Raw genomic sequence first — 14,642 nt, 5'->3', positions numbered from 1 at the left:
ACCTCATATTAACTAATGATATCTGTAATGACCCTTTTTCAAAATAAGATCACGTTCTGAGGAACTGGGAGTTAGGATTTTAACATGTGAATTTGGGGAGGGGACATAAATCAACCCCTAACAACCTGTAAAATATAGTTCTCATTCCATCTTTCTTTTTGATGCATATCAGAAAAGAGTAACGCTTTGGTAATGAAATGGGATAGTTCCCTTGACCTTGACCCCCTTTGAGGGATGGGAACTGGAGTGACTTATTTCACTCAGCCTGCTGCTGGCTACTTCTTGTGGGAGGGAGACTATGAGCAAGCAAGTGTGGGAACCAGAGGGAATAAATGCTGGAACTAGTCAGTCGCTCCTCTCTGGCAGGAGCAGGCTCTGTGCAGGCCCCACAGCAGCATCCAAGCCCCTGCCCTCTCAGCACCCTGGTTCTTATCCAGCATCCAGTAAGAACCAGGTCACACAAATGGATCGAAGGGTAGTGTATGCAGAGGATTTTATTGGGTGATGGAAGTGGCTGTCAGTGCAATGGGGAGGTGGAAAGGGGATGATGCAGGAAGAAGGTGATCATTCCCTGAAGCGGCACCATCTGAAGTTAGCCGTGTCTATCCATAGTCTCTGACACTCAGTTGCTTCTCTGCTCACCACCCAGCCACTTGTATCCCCACAGCTCAGCTGCTTATGTTGCTCTGCCAGCTGAAGTCTTTTTTTGGGCACAGGATGGGGCATGACAGGCCAAAAAGTCAACAACGGGATGAAAAAGATGAGGTCACCTGTTTTCACTTAGGGGCACGGTTCAAGGCTTTAGGGTGGGATTTAGCCCGGAGCCTAGCTATTTTGTATCAGTAATGGCAAAATAGTGAAATGATAGAGCTGATGGATTGTGTTACTGGACATTGGCCTTTTTACTTGGTTTGTGGGATTGATGCTAACTTGATTTATCTTGGTCTCTGGAGTTATCATAGTACTCTTGTGTTCTAAGAAGCTGAAAACAGCTCAATGAATAATAAAATGTGATGTGTCCTTTTGTGATGCAGAACAGATGGTTCTACATCCTACAGTTGAGTGACAAAGAACTTTGATCTGGGACATACCAGTGCCTTTCACAGGTAAGTCCATCTGAAAAAGAAAAATATGTTGAAATCTCTCTGCCAAGTCCTCATCAGTGAGACTTTCACCAAGGGTATTGGCAGTTTAGATGACCATTGAAGTGTCTTCTCTTTGTAAAATGAATTTTTGCTTTGAATCTGAAACATAGTCTAAAAATGATTTTTTCTGGGCCAGCATATGCACCAGACCCATACACGGGCTTCAATAGGCATCTCCTGTTAGTGATGCTCCAAGTTCTTCCCAGAGCTGACACGCAAGTACGTTGCTATATGGACAAGACTGACCCTGTTCACAGGTGCTTTGGCCGATTCTTTCCATACTGATCAGAAGCAGCAGCGAAGGTTATTGTTGGATGCAATGTGCCTAAGGACATACATTTTGTGCTTTCTCTCCAGTGAGAGCAGCTGATGGCAGAATTTCATTTTGTCCAGTTATTCCCAAGAGAGAACAAATATTTGTGATGCAATCAAAGATAATCTAAGAATAGCAAAGAGCCAGATAACAGCATGTGGGAAGCACATGAGGAATGTGGCACATTGACCCTAAAATGGGGATCCCTGTATGTACAGATGTCCTTAGCAAAGTGGCTCTTGCCATAATAATCATCACTGCTGCCTAGAAATCACTTTGTAGTGTACAGATCATTTTCAAATATGTGGTCTCATTTCATCTCTCATCACTGCTGAGGTGGGCAGAAGAGAAATGGTCTTTGACCATTGGAGAAATAGGGTCTGATATGGTTTGGCTGTGTCCCCACTTAAAATCTCATCTTGAATTATAATCCCTATGATCCCCATGTGTCAAGGGTGGAACCAGGTGGAGATGATGGGGTCATGGGGGCGGTTTCCCCCATACTGTTCTCGAGATAGTGAGTGAGTCTCATAAGATCTGATGGTTTTATAAGCATCTGGTATTTCCCCTGCTTGCACTCACTCTGTCCTGCTGCCCTGTGAAGAAGGTGCCTGCTTCTCCTTTGCCTTCCTCCACGATTGTAAGTTTCCTGAGGCCTCCCCAGCCATGTGGAACTGTGAGTCAATTAAACCTTTTTTTCTTTATAAATAAGTCTCAGGTATTTCTTCATAGCACTGTGAGAATGGACTAATACAGGGTCTCATGGGGAGAAGCGAATTGTCTAAAGTCATAAGAATAGGAGAGAATTAGCATGGAAATACATTTTCTTCATCTCTCTGTCTCCTGACTTCACCTTGCACCCAATCAACTATCACCACACTTCAGCCCACTCCCAAACCCTTACAAACCCTAGCCTCAATCTAGGAGAGACAGGCCTCATGTATTCAGACCCCTGGGCCAGGTGTCTTATTTTTAATTTTTAAAAATTGTGGCATGTACCATTCACATAGAAGAATGTATAAAATATATAGGTGCAGTTTAAAGGATGAGGATAAAATGAACACCATATACCCACCACTTGGGTTAAGACATAGGACATCCCCAGTCCTAGTCCTGTGGAAGCCCCTTTGCTCCTCTCTTAGTTCATTGTTCTTTTCCCCCAGAGGTAACTAAAACTGTGACTCTGACGCTGATCACACTCTTGCTTTTCTTTATAGTGTTATCACACGAGTAAGTAACCCTAGTGATATTTATTTGGAAAAACTGAGCAGCAAGTACACCTCTAGTTTCATAAGAAAGGGGAAACATTGCCACTGTCAGATGAAGGCTCCTGGAAGAAAATAAGCTGATCTCTGGGTCATAGTAGGTCTTCAGCTTGCCTAAGAACTTACAAGAGCCCTCTGAGGGAGTCAAGGCAAGGCACTGAGTGTGTCCTGGGGAACCTGGGCTCAGGACATTCGGGGCACCTGGCAGGGCTGTTGTGTGGAGCGGGTATTGGATGACAGGCAGAAGAAGGCTCAGAGCCATTGGCTGCTCTGTACTTTCTGCTTCTAAGCTCACCGTGGGCTCTCTCAGACTCCTAGGAGGGGTCTGTAAAATTTTCCTTGTCTGGAAAATGAGGACAATAATAATACCTACTTAGTAGGGTTAGTTAAAGGATAAATTAGTTAATATTTGTAAAGAACTTAGAACATTGCCTTACACATAGGACATGCTACATAAATAGGTGTGCATGTACACGTGTGTGCATGTGTGTTTAATTGGTCAATCTGTGGTAGGCTCACCTAGCTATTCTGGGCTCAGGGTGGAAAGCAGTGGCATCTTGGTGATGACAACTCTCAGTGAGCCTGGCTCCTGTGTCTCACTGCTCCAGTCTGGACTGACTTGTGACTGGCACTTAATGATAATCAGGGTTCTGTGTTTATCATCCTTCTGCCAGCTCCCCCTTACCTGCATGTCTTCCTTCTTCTGAGTTTATTTCCTCATTTTACTTGAACACATCCTCCTGGAGCTTTCTAGAAAGAGTGTGTAGAGGCCAAGGGAAAACTTCCTCTTTGCCCACTGAGGGTTTCACTGACATCACTGACAAGGGCCAGATTAGTAGCAGAAAATCCATACAAATGTATTTAATCGTAGTTTTATGTGACCCAGAAGCCTTCAGAATGAAGACCCAAAAATACAGGGGACACTGTTCATTTTATGCTTAGGTTCAACAAGGTATGGATAGCTGTGTAGAAAAATCATTGAGCAAAGAGGATATGATCTATTGCTAATAGACTGAGTGGGGAAACCCAGCCAAGATTCTTCTTGGCCTCTCTGAGCATTCATTCCTTCCTTCTGGGTATGAGATAGGGCCCTCTCTGGAAAGGGGGTCTTATGATCTACGATCAAAGAAGGTAGGTCAGATAATTCTTTTTTAATTTTTTGTTGTTTAGATAGAATCTCACAGTGTTCAGGCTGGAGTGCAGTGGCACGATCTTGGCTCACTGCAACCTCTGCCTTCTGTGCTCAAGCGATCCTTCTGCCTCAGACTCCGGAGAAGCTGGGACTACAAGGTGCATGTCGTCACACCAGGCTAATTTGTGTGTGTGTGTATATGTGTGTGTGTGTGTGTATGTGTGTGTGTGTGTGTGTGTGTGTATGTATATATATATATATATATATATATTTTTTTTTTTTTTTTTGTAGAGACAGGGTTTCACCATGTTTCCCAGGCTGGTCTCAAACTCCTGGACTCAAGGGATTCACCTGCCTCAGCCTCCAAAAGTGCTGTGAGTACAGGCATGAGCCACCATTTTCAGCCCAGATAATTCTTTATGGCCACTTTTTACACAGAAAGATGTAGGGAAAGTAAGACTAATATTTTTAGGTTTTGTGGCTAGCTTTGGGGAAAAGAGGTTCTGGTTTCTATGACCTGCCTTGGGGAAGAGGGATTCTAGTTTTTATGGCTAGCCTCAGGGGAAAATAAAAAGCCAGAGACTGAGAGGTAGGAGAAGGTCAGAGAGTTGCTTCCAAAGCCTTTATTTTGAGACATGGTTTCCTGAGACCCTATAAGTGCATGGGAGGTAAAGATTTTGCATTCATAAGAATGTATTTCCATTGATAATTTGGCTCATATCGCCTTCTAAATTAGGTATCATAGTAATTATTTTCTTTTAGAATTTTGAAGGCATTGCTTCATTGTTTTCTTGCTTCTAATATTACTGTAGAGAGTTCTGAAGCCATTTGATTCCAGATCTTTTGCATGTGATCTATTTTTTTCTCTCTGCAGACTTTCAGAATCTACTGTTACTCTTATGTTCTGAAATTTCTCAGTGATGTGCCTTGTGGTAGATCTATCTTTATAGTTCTGGGTACTTGCTGGGTGGGTTCTGCATCAGAAAATTCACACACTTTGGATCTGCTTATTTTCCTGTAGTATTTCATTGATGATTTTCTTCTCCTCCCTCCCTCCCTCCTTCCCTTCTTTCCCTCCTTCCTTCTTTTTTTTTTTTTTTCTTGACAGGGTCTTACTCTGTCACCCAGCCTGGAGTGCAGTGGCCTGATCTCAGTTCACTGCAGCGGCCTGATCTCAGCTCACTGCAGCGGCCTGATCTCAGCTCACTGCAGCCTGGACCTCCCTGGGCTCAAGTGATTGTCTGATTTTAGCCTCTCATGTAACTAGGACTACAGGTGTGTGCCACTACACATCTGGTTAATTTTTGTATTTGTAGAGATGAGGTTTCACCATGTTGCCCAGGCTGGTCTCAAACTTTTGGGGCTCAAGTGATCCACCCACCTTAGCCTCCAAAGTGCTGGGATTATAGGTGTGAACCACTGTGCCCAGCTACTCATCTATTTTATTCTTTTTTTCTGAAATTTCTTTTATTTGAGATTAAACTTCTAGTCTGCTAATTTTTCTGGTTTTTCTTTTATATTTTCTATGTCATTGTCTAGGAAACTTCCTCAATCCTATCTCTCAACACTTCAATTGAGTTTTTAATCTGTGCAATCATGTTTTTAATTTCCAAGAACCATTTTTGTTTTTGTTTGTTTTCTGAATCTCCTCCTCTTCCTCTTCCTCCTCCTGTCTTCTAAAAATGGCATCTTTTTATTTTTTCGGGATGCAAACTTCTCTTATCTCTCTGAGGAGATTAAAGCTATTTTAAATTCTTTTTTTTCTACACAGTGTCTCACAGCTAATAATTTTTTAGAACTAAGATTTAAAATCAGGCAGACTGACCCCAGAGCCTGCTCTCTTGACCACTGTACTAAAATGCCTTCTTTGAAATAAACACTGGGTTCTGGCCAGGCTAAGAAGACCAATTAAACACAAACATCAATTTTTGTCCTTTCTGAAACCACACTAAAATTAAATGAAAGGAATTTTAAAAGAAAGACAAGCTCACAAGGACAAGGAGAATAACATAGCTAATGACAGCAACAAAATATCAGAAATTAGATTTTTGTAAGAAATTATTAATTTACATAAGAGCTTAACAGTGCCTGACATCCAATACGTATATAATAAATGTTAGCTAATATTAATATAACAACTGAAAGCACTTTAAAAATGTTCTAAATATGTTGCATATGATTTAAGAGCTTCCTTGCGCTTCACTAAGTTCTTGCTCCAAATGAGAATGTTAAAGAAGACAAAAAAGTTAACTTATTGAAATGATATTGTAATTTTTGGACTGAGTTAATTTCTATTTTACAGAAAAAAATCTGATGTATAACACATAGGGAAAAGGAATGCATTATGAAAAATCTGGGTATGATGTAATTTAATGATGGATGGTATATTAAACTATATATATCTTAGTTCAACTTGAAAACTCCCATGGAAGATACCAGACTAACATGAAAACAGCACATAAATTATTATATGAAAATATAATCTCGATATAATGGCAAAATTAAATAATGTCAACAAATGTTTTTAAACACAGATAAAACAGCAACAAAGTGCTGATTTGGGGGAGCATCCAAGGGTGAGGTCTCAATCTATGCCTTCAAGAAGCTCATTAAGGAAGGTTGATATTTGCTAGTTAACTATGAATCAAAGCAGAATTAAGTAATGATAACAGAATTACAAGCAAAGTGCAACTTAGGAGTTTGGCAAAGGGAACAATTAATGGCAACCAAGAACACTGGCAAAGGCTTCATGGATGAGGGGGCATTTGAACTTGATTTTAAGAGTGTGCCAAGGATGGTTTCTCTGGTCAAAGAAACTGCAAGATCAAGGCCCTGAAATTCAGAAATTCATTGTCTATTCCAAGTCCTGTCTGGCTTTCAATGTACTGTCCATTTTCACCTTTTACTATGTCTGTGACTGGGATGCACAGTTTAAATGTTAAATGTTCTTAAAGTTGTCCATTGGTCAATTTTGTTTCTCAAGTAGGCAGTAAACTTATCAGGGACAGATATGTCATAGAATTCTTTTGTATTTCCCCCTACTAATCTCACAATGTTAGTACGTAGTAACTTCTCAGCAAATGCTTATTGATTGATACAGGAACTTTTGCTGCTTGGATAATATGTTTTAATGTAGGAAAACTTAGAGTGCAACAGGAAAGCAGCAATCAGGAAACTATTAGAATTTTAGAATTCTCAATTGTTTCAAAAATATTTTTGAACTTGGTTGTGAGTCTAGAGACCAATCACAAAACAAAACTCTAGAGTTGTCAAGAAGGAATTTATTTATATTTGACATCAATTGCCAAAAAAAGCCATTTGAAAAGCACTTTCCTCCTGCTGAAAGTGCTCACATGAAAATATTTAGAACTTAGAAGTTCTAAGAAGGAACATTAGCAGAGCTAGATGCTATTAGAAACTGTGATTGGTTCTAGGATTCTAAAAACAAAAGGGCATACTGTTTGCTGTTCTTCAAGCGGCATTTATTTCAGCAGTCTTTATTGTGTGACTGGGTGGGCTCTTAGAATCATCCAGGCCATCTACTTGACTGCCTAAGGAGATGCCTGCCCTCAGAATTGGACTTGTTTTAATACAGCAAACTTTCTATTTATTAGTTATCAACTTTAGAATTAAAAGCTCAGATTCGACAATTAACTCATTTTACAATGTGTCCCGAATGCATGTCACTTGTCATGACTTCCTGTTGTATGACCACTATCCTACACAATGCGGGCAGTGCCTTCATGCCTGAACCTATCCTACTAAATCAATCAAAATGGAACTCTGGTTTCTGCAAGATTTCAGCATGGAAGAGAAGATCCTAAAAGATGTACTTCTATACCTGGAGAAATGTTGAAGAAAATCGTATGCATCTGAAAGCCCCTTGAGAAGAACGGATTCTAGGGCAATAATATGAGACCTCATAAAGTATAAATCCTGGCAGACCAATTTAATTTTTCAGGGACATTGTGGCAAGCCTGATCGATGGAGAAGAAGCCAAGGATGTAATCTGCCTTGACTTTGTGAATATTTTAGGTTTATACTTACAAGCACACCCATCAGAAACAGAAAATAAGCTGCTTCAGGGGCACAGAAGTTTGCAGTACTGAGATGAAGGCACAGCTCTTTCACTGAGCTCTGGCTTTATTTTTGCCAGGGATTTTAGTTGATCTCACTTCCATGACAGTGTGGGGAGGTGAAGGAGAAGAGCTATGCAGCACAGGTTGCTATGATGTCCAGGGCATCTTATTCTACAAGGAATAGGAGGCGAGCAGGACATAATAGCAATACTTGTTATTTGTGCATTGCTCTTGACATTTACAAAGCACATTGCATGAAAAATGGAAGTTGGAAGGTGTGTGTGTGTGTGTGTGTGTGTGTGTGTAGGGGGCATGAGGAGAGGCAGAAGCAGCACTGGTGCTTCGAATTAATTACCTTTCAACTCTTACATCTTTAATGAGCTTGTTTTCAGTGTCTAGCAATGCCCTATGCTAAGAAGACTGGATTAAGCAAAGAAGTTCAAGCACTGTCCTTTTGAAGGATGTTATAGTAACTGAACTTGCTCAGTGGGAAGCTTTTTGCTTCGTAGGCAAATCCCTGCACCAGATTCAATTGAGATGAACTGAAGAAACTCACCTGTTGCCATTCATGTAGTGCCCACCCTGGAGAACTCAAATTACCGAAATTCGCCTCAGTTGGACATAGAACTTTCTCTGTTGGTTGCCTGTTTTGGATGGTACATCCCTTAAGGAAAAGGACAATGTTTTCTTCTGTCTTTGTGTTTCCAGAGCTTCCAAGCTTGGTGCCTAACAAATAGTATGGGCTCAGGAAAAGTTTTGGGAGTGAGAACATGAGGCAGGGAGGGAGGCAATGTGCTCCGGTCATGAAGCTAAAGTGGGACAGCCAGCTCCAAAGCTAGATGTGGCAGAGGGAAAGGAATTGTGGCAGGTGGGGCTCAGGTGTTGGCAATAAACAGGCAGACTCTAGCAGGGGTGAGAGTAATGGGAGGAAGAATTCAATCTCAAAAAACATTCTGCGATCCTGACTGGGAGGGAGTAGCACAGAGGACATGGGAGGGAGGGGGGTAAGCAGGTCCCGGTTTCTGCCAATGACCTTGAACGGGCCTCTAGGAGGCTCTTCTGAAAGTGGCCCTGCGCCTCCTCCTGGTCAACAAGACTGCCCTTTGGAATCTGCTGTTAACCAAGTCTAAAGTTATCTTCTGCCCCCTTTCCCTGGCCTCCTTATCTCTTGTAATATGTTCATAAAGGCAGAATCGGATGAAATGAATAGCCTGTGCTGCCTTCTTTCGTGTTAGTCTTATTTCCTCAAAAATCAAACTGTTTCTTTTTTTAATATCCACAGCTCTGAACAGTGCCTTACACATAACAGGTGCTTTAGGAGCTCTGGGATGAGCAACTTTCTGTATCCCTGATGGAAATGCTTACAGAGTCCATCTTGCTGTCTGCTTCCTTTTGGGTCAAGTGGTGTCCGTTGGGTAGCTGCACATTGGACGATACTTCCTAGAGTGCGTTGGTGTTCTGCTGCCAGGAAAGGTGCCCTGTTGTTTGGAGCTGGGAGAAAACAGCAAGAAATTAGTTCTAAGGATTTTGGTAAGCTTGATTAGGGGAATTGAGTCTAAAATAGTTGTTAGGTAAGAGATCTGGTGGTACGTGTCAGGGCCAGTGGGTGAGGCCAAACTGAAAGCAGGAGGGGAAAGGGGCAACAAGGCAGGGCAATGCAGGAGGCTGTGTGCCCCAGTGAGTCAGCAGACAGTCGTCTAGACAGACCTGGAGATGTGGTCCCTGAGCTCGTTGTTAGCTTTGCTTTTGGTTCACATTTGAGTGAGTGTCTGCATCTAGAGAGGCCAGTTCAGGAGCAAAACATCCATTTTCCAGGAAGGGATAAGAGAAAGAGGGGCTAACCTTTAGCTTGAGCTGCTTGGCATCCAGACAAAGGGTCTCACACTAGACAGGTCACAGCTAACCCCCTCTAGTCCTTGCATGACTTTTCAAAATCTCCTGTTTTATTTTGATTACTTCCAAAAGATGGCCATCTAACCTGTTTGTACAAAGAAAAATGAGTATTCAGAACAGGAAACGTCATCCTATGCACAGGGGTAGCCGTTCAGAACTCTGAAATGCTTGACGCAATGCAGTATGCTGTGTTCAGGAAAAATTCATTTGGTATCTGTTGATGGCACAACCAAATATATGCCTGCTGCTAAGCACTCTAACTTTTGTTCATAAAGATGCAGCAAATGCTCTTGAAGGGAAAGAAAGAGCTTTGCACTGATGTTGCCTAGCAACCAATTACTCATTTTTTTTTTCAATTTGTTGTTTTTAAAAACTTCTACTATGTCATGTTAAATTAATCTGGGGCCAGGTGCGGTGGCTCACACCTGTAATCCCAGCAGTTTGGGAGGTTGAGGCAGTCAGATTATTTGAGGTCAGGAGCTCAAGACAACCCTGGCCAATATAGTGAAACTCTGTTTCTACTAAAAATACAAAAATTAGCTTGGTGTGGTGGTGCACGCCTGTAATCTCAGCTGCTTGGGAGGCTGAGGCAGGAGAATCACTTGAACCCAGGAGGCAGAGCTTGCAGTGAGCTGTGAGATAGTGCCACTTCACTCCAGCCTGGGTGACAGAGCGAGACTCCATCTTAAAAAAAAAAAAAAAATTAATCTGGGTCTGAGGCACAAGGTTCCTGTTTATTTGATGGCTGCTGTGCACAAATAAAAAGATGGTGGCACTTTTTTGGGGTATATAACTCCCTAACTGGGTTACAGAGTCTAGGAGCACTTGTCATCAACTTGAGGGAAATGTATAAATTGGGAAACAAGAGACCATCAAGGACAATATCACACCTCCGTCCTCTCGGCCTCCCTGGTCCTCTGTTGAAAGTTGAACACTGGGGCTTCTTTCCTTCCTGAGCATTCCCCTCCTAATTCTGGACTTCAAGGCATGGGTACTGCCTCTTTACCAGTCCACATTTTGTCTGTTTTCATTTTCAACTGTCTGGTTCCTTTGCTTAAAATTTGGTTTGGTGGCGCCTATTCTGACTCTTCGGTGAGTGATGAAGTATGGCCCTCAACTGGTCAGTCAGGGGATTTGGATTCTAATCCTAGCTCTGCCATTAACTTGCTGACTGAACTTGAGTGAGTTGCTTAGTGTGTTTGTTAGAATGGGCTAAACTATGCTGCAGGAACAAAGACATCTTGAAATCTCTGTGGCTGTGAACCACAAAGACAAAAACCTGATGAGTACTGGACCATCCTCTAGAGCAGCTGCCTTCCATGGGGTGATCTGGAAATCCAGGTGGCTTTCATGCTGTGGTTACATCATCTCAACATGGGAGCCACCAAGGGGAAGGAGAGAGAGAGGGACACATTGGCTTGCACAATTTCAGCCAGGAAGTAGCAAGTCACATCTGTTCACAGTGTATGGGCTGGGATGGGTCACATGACTGTCACCTAACTGTGGAGGCAAGGTGTGGTTAGTGGGAGGACAGGCTGGAAAATGAAGAACATCTAAAATATTTGGGGAACAGCAGCCACCGCTGTCACTCTTGGCATCTTTGAGTTTCAGCCTAGTCATCTGCAAAATGACAGGGTTGGACTAGATAATTCCTAAGGGCCCTTTTATAGCTGTAAAGATCTAGGAGGTATGACTAACCAAACCACCATGATTCCAGATTAAGTATTTAAACTTTTCCTCTAAGCATAGTTCTATTTTTAAGAGGAATAGATTAGCATTATCTTCACCCACTCGCTTTATTGTCCTAAATTGAATAGTCTCACTTCTTTTACCATAAAACTCTTCCTTTTAAAAAGAAAAATCAGACAAAATAAAATATTTTTGTAGGCAAACCCTGTTTCAAAACAAATTCTTCAGGCTGGGCACCGTGGCTCATGCCTGTAATCCCAGCACTTTGGGAGGCCAAGGTGGACAGACCACCTGAGGTCAGCAGTTTGAGACCAGCCTGGCCAACATGGCAAAACCCTGTCTCTACTAAAATATACAAACATTAGCCGGGCATGGTGGTGCCAGCCTGTAATCCCAGCTACTCAGTAGGCTGAGGCAGGGAGAATTGTTTGAACCGGGGAGGTGGAGGTTGCAGTAGGTCAAGATCGTGCCACTGCACTCCAGCCTGGGCGACAGAGTGAGACTCTATCTCAAAACAACCCCAAATCAACAAATTCTTCAGCTGGAAGGACTTAAGAAAACTCTAGTTATTTATTGTCCTAACTACTTCTTAGTCAGATGCTGTAGAAAATGTACAGTATGCACACACAACTCATTTTTTACCAGTGAAAATAATGATTTGAATTTGTGTATTACATGATTATAAAGTGATATCTAAATTGGTACTGAATTTCTCAGAGAAGTAAGCAATTTTAAGTGAAGAACAGATACAAGGGAGGTACAATTTAAGTTTACTTCTCTTTTTGAAAGATATGTCCCTGAAAATCTATAAATAAATACTTGTAATTCCATCCTTATCCTTTGAAAAGTGGGACTTCTGGCAGCTTGGCAAATAAATAAAGTTTTATTGGCACACAGCCACACTCATTTATGTGGTGCCAATAACTGTTTTTGTTCTACAAAACTCTCAGGCCCTTTTCAGAAAACCTTGTCCAACCCCTGAGTTAGGCAATCTAAATGTTAACCTGGTAGCTTATAGAAGCATTGAGAGTCAGTACAGATGACAACAGCAGTCCTCAAACTTGAGTGAGCATCAGAATGAATAATTTGTTAAGGGCTTGTTCAAGCACAGAGAGTGGGACCCCATCCCCCAGTGTCTGATTCAGTAGGGTCGAGGGTGGGGTCTGAGAATTTGCACTTGGACATGTTCCCAGGTGACGTCAATGCTGCTGGTCTGGGGACAGTACTTGGAGAAGCACTGGAGTACAGCTGACCCTTAACATGGGTTGGAACTGTGCAGGTCCACCTATATCTGGATTTTCTTCTGCCTCTGCCACTTCTGAGACAGCAAGATCAACTCCTTCTCTTCTTCCTACTCAACATAAGGACAACAAGGATGATGATGATCCATTTCTACTTAATGAATTGTAAATATAGTTTCTCCTTTGTGATGGTTAATACTGAGTGTCAACTTGATTGGATGGAAGGATGTGAAGTATGTTCCTATGTGTGTCTGTGAGATATTGCCAAAGGAGATTAACATTTGAGTCAGTGGACTGGGAAAGGCAGACCCAACCTTAATCTGGGTGGATGCAATCTAATCAGCTGCCAGTGCAGCAAGAATAAAAGCAGGCAGAATAATGTGAAGACTAGACTAGCCTAGCCTCCCAGCCTACATCTTTCTCCCATGCTGGATGCTTCCTGCCCTTGAACATCAGACTCCAAGTTCTTCAGCTTTGGGACTTGGACTGGTTTCCTTGCTCCTCAGCCTGCAGATGGCCTATTGTGGAACCTTGTGATCATGTGAGTCAATATTCCTTAATAAACTCCCCTTTATATATACATTTATCCTATTAGTTCTGTCTCTCTAGAGAACCCCAACTAATACATCCTTCTTGTGATTTTCTTAATAACATTTTCTTTCCTCTAGCTTTATTGTAAGAATACAGTATATAATTCATATAGCACACAAAATATATGTTCATTGACAGTTTATGTTATCAGTAAGGCTTCTGGCCAACAAGTAGGCTATTAATAGTTAAGTTTTTGGGGGGTCAAAAGTTATACGTGGACTTTTGACTGCATAGAGGTTGGTGTCCCTAACCCCTGTGTTGTTCAAGGGTCAGCTGCAGCAAAAGCGTCAATTAAGAGAGAAACTTAAAGCTCTACTCCTAGCTCTGTTTTGATTTTCTAGCCAAGTAATCTTGAGCAAAGATTCAGTTTCTTCCCATGCAAAATGAGGAGACTGGCCTAAAGTAGGCCTTTTCAACTACTGTCTCCTGACAGCCCTTGGGGAGCTGATCTGGGCCTTGAGCCGATAGCCTTCTACCCTAAGCAACCTCCTTCATGTATCTCAGAGCGCCTTATAAATATTGTCACTTTCTATGTGTGTATGACCCAAAAAGGACTGGGAAATGTTGCACCTGAAAACTGCTGAGGCCCTTTTAGCTCTAAATTATTATAGGCTTACAAGTTTTGATAAACGCCTCCATCTCAATTATACTCATCATCGCCTGCTGGCTATGGCTGTTAATTCACATCATGCATATGTGGTGCTTGCTTGTCTTTCTTATAAATCACATTCTTTGGATGTTTTCCTACCTCATTGCTTACTTTTTCTCAGATTGAGATCAGTTGCCTGATAGCCTACCTAAAGCACATGGACTTGGTGCTCATTTAGTCATTCAGCACTCAGCACTTCCCGATGCTGGGGGCTGCATGGGATTTATTCCTTCTTCCCTTTAATAACACTGCGTTCTCCAATAGTGATGTGGCTGTATTACCTTCTCCACCTCCTCCTGCTCTTCTCTGCTCCAACAGAGAGAAAAATTAGAGGCAGCTGTAAAGAGGCAAGACATCTTCTTTTCCTCTATTCATAGTTCTTCCTGATGTGTCGTAACTTAATAAATGTTGATTAAATGAAAGAATAACAGATGGCACAGTGTGGCGTATGTAGGACAATAAATAATCAAGTGCAACTACTCATGATTGCCTACAATGCAGGTGCTGTCTCACTTTCTCTCTGTATATATGTGTGAATATATGCACACATAAACACACATATATACATATGTACTCACACGTAAACATATTTTGTTGAAGTCATTGCCATGCTGAATTGAATTCATAGTTATTCCCATGCAATTC

The sequence above is a fragment of the Pongo abelii genome, chromosome 14 (assembly GCF_028885655.2).
Source record: "Pongo abelii isolate AG06213 chromosome 14, NHGRI_mPonAbe1-v2.0_pri, whole genome shotgun sequence".
In the NCBI taxonomy this organism is placed as follows: domain Eukaryota; kingdom Metazoa; phylum Chordata; class Mammalia; order Primates; family Hominidae; genus Pongo; species Pongo abelii.
Note: the sequence above shows the minus strand (reverse complement) of the source record.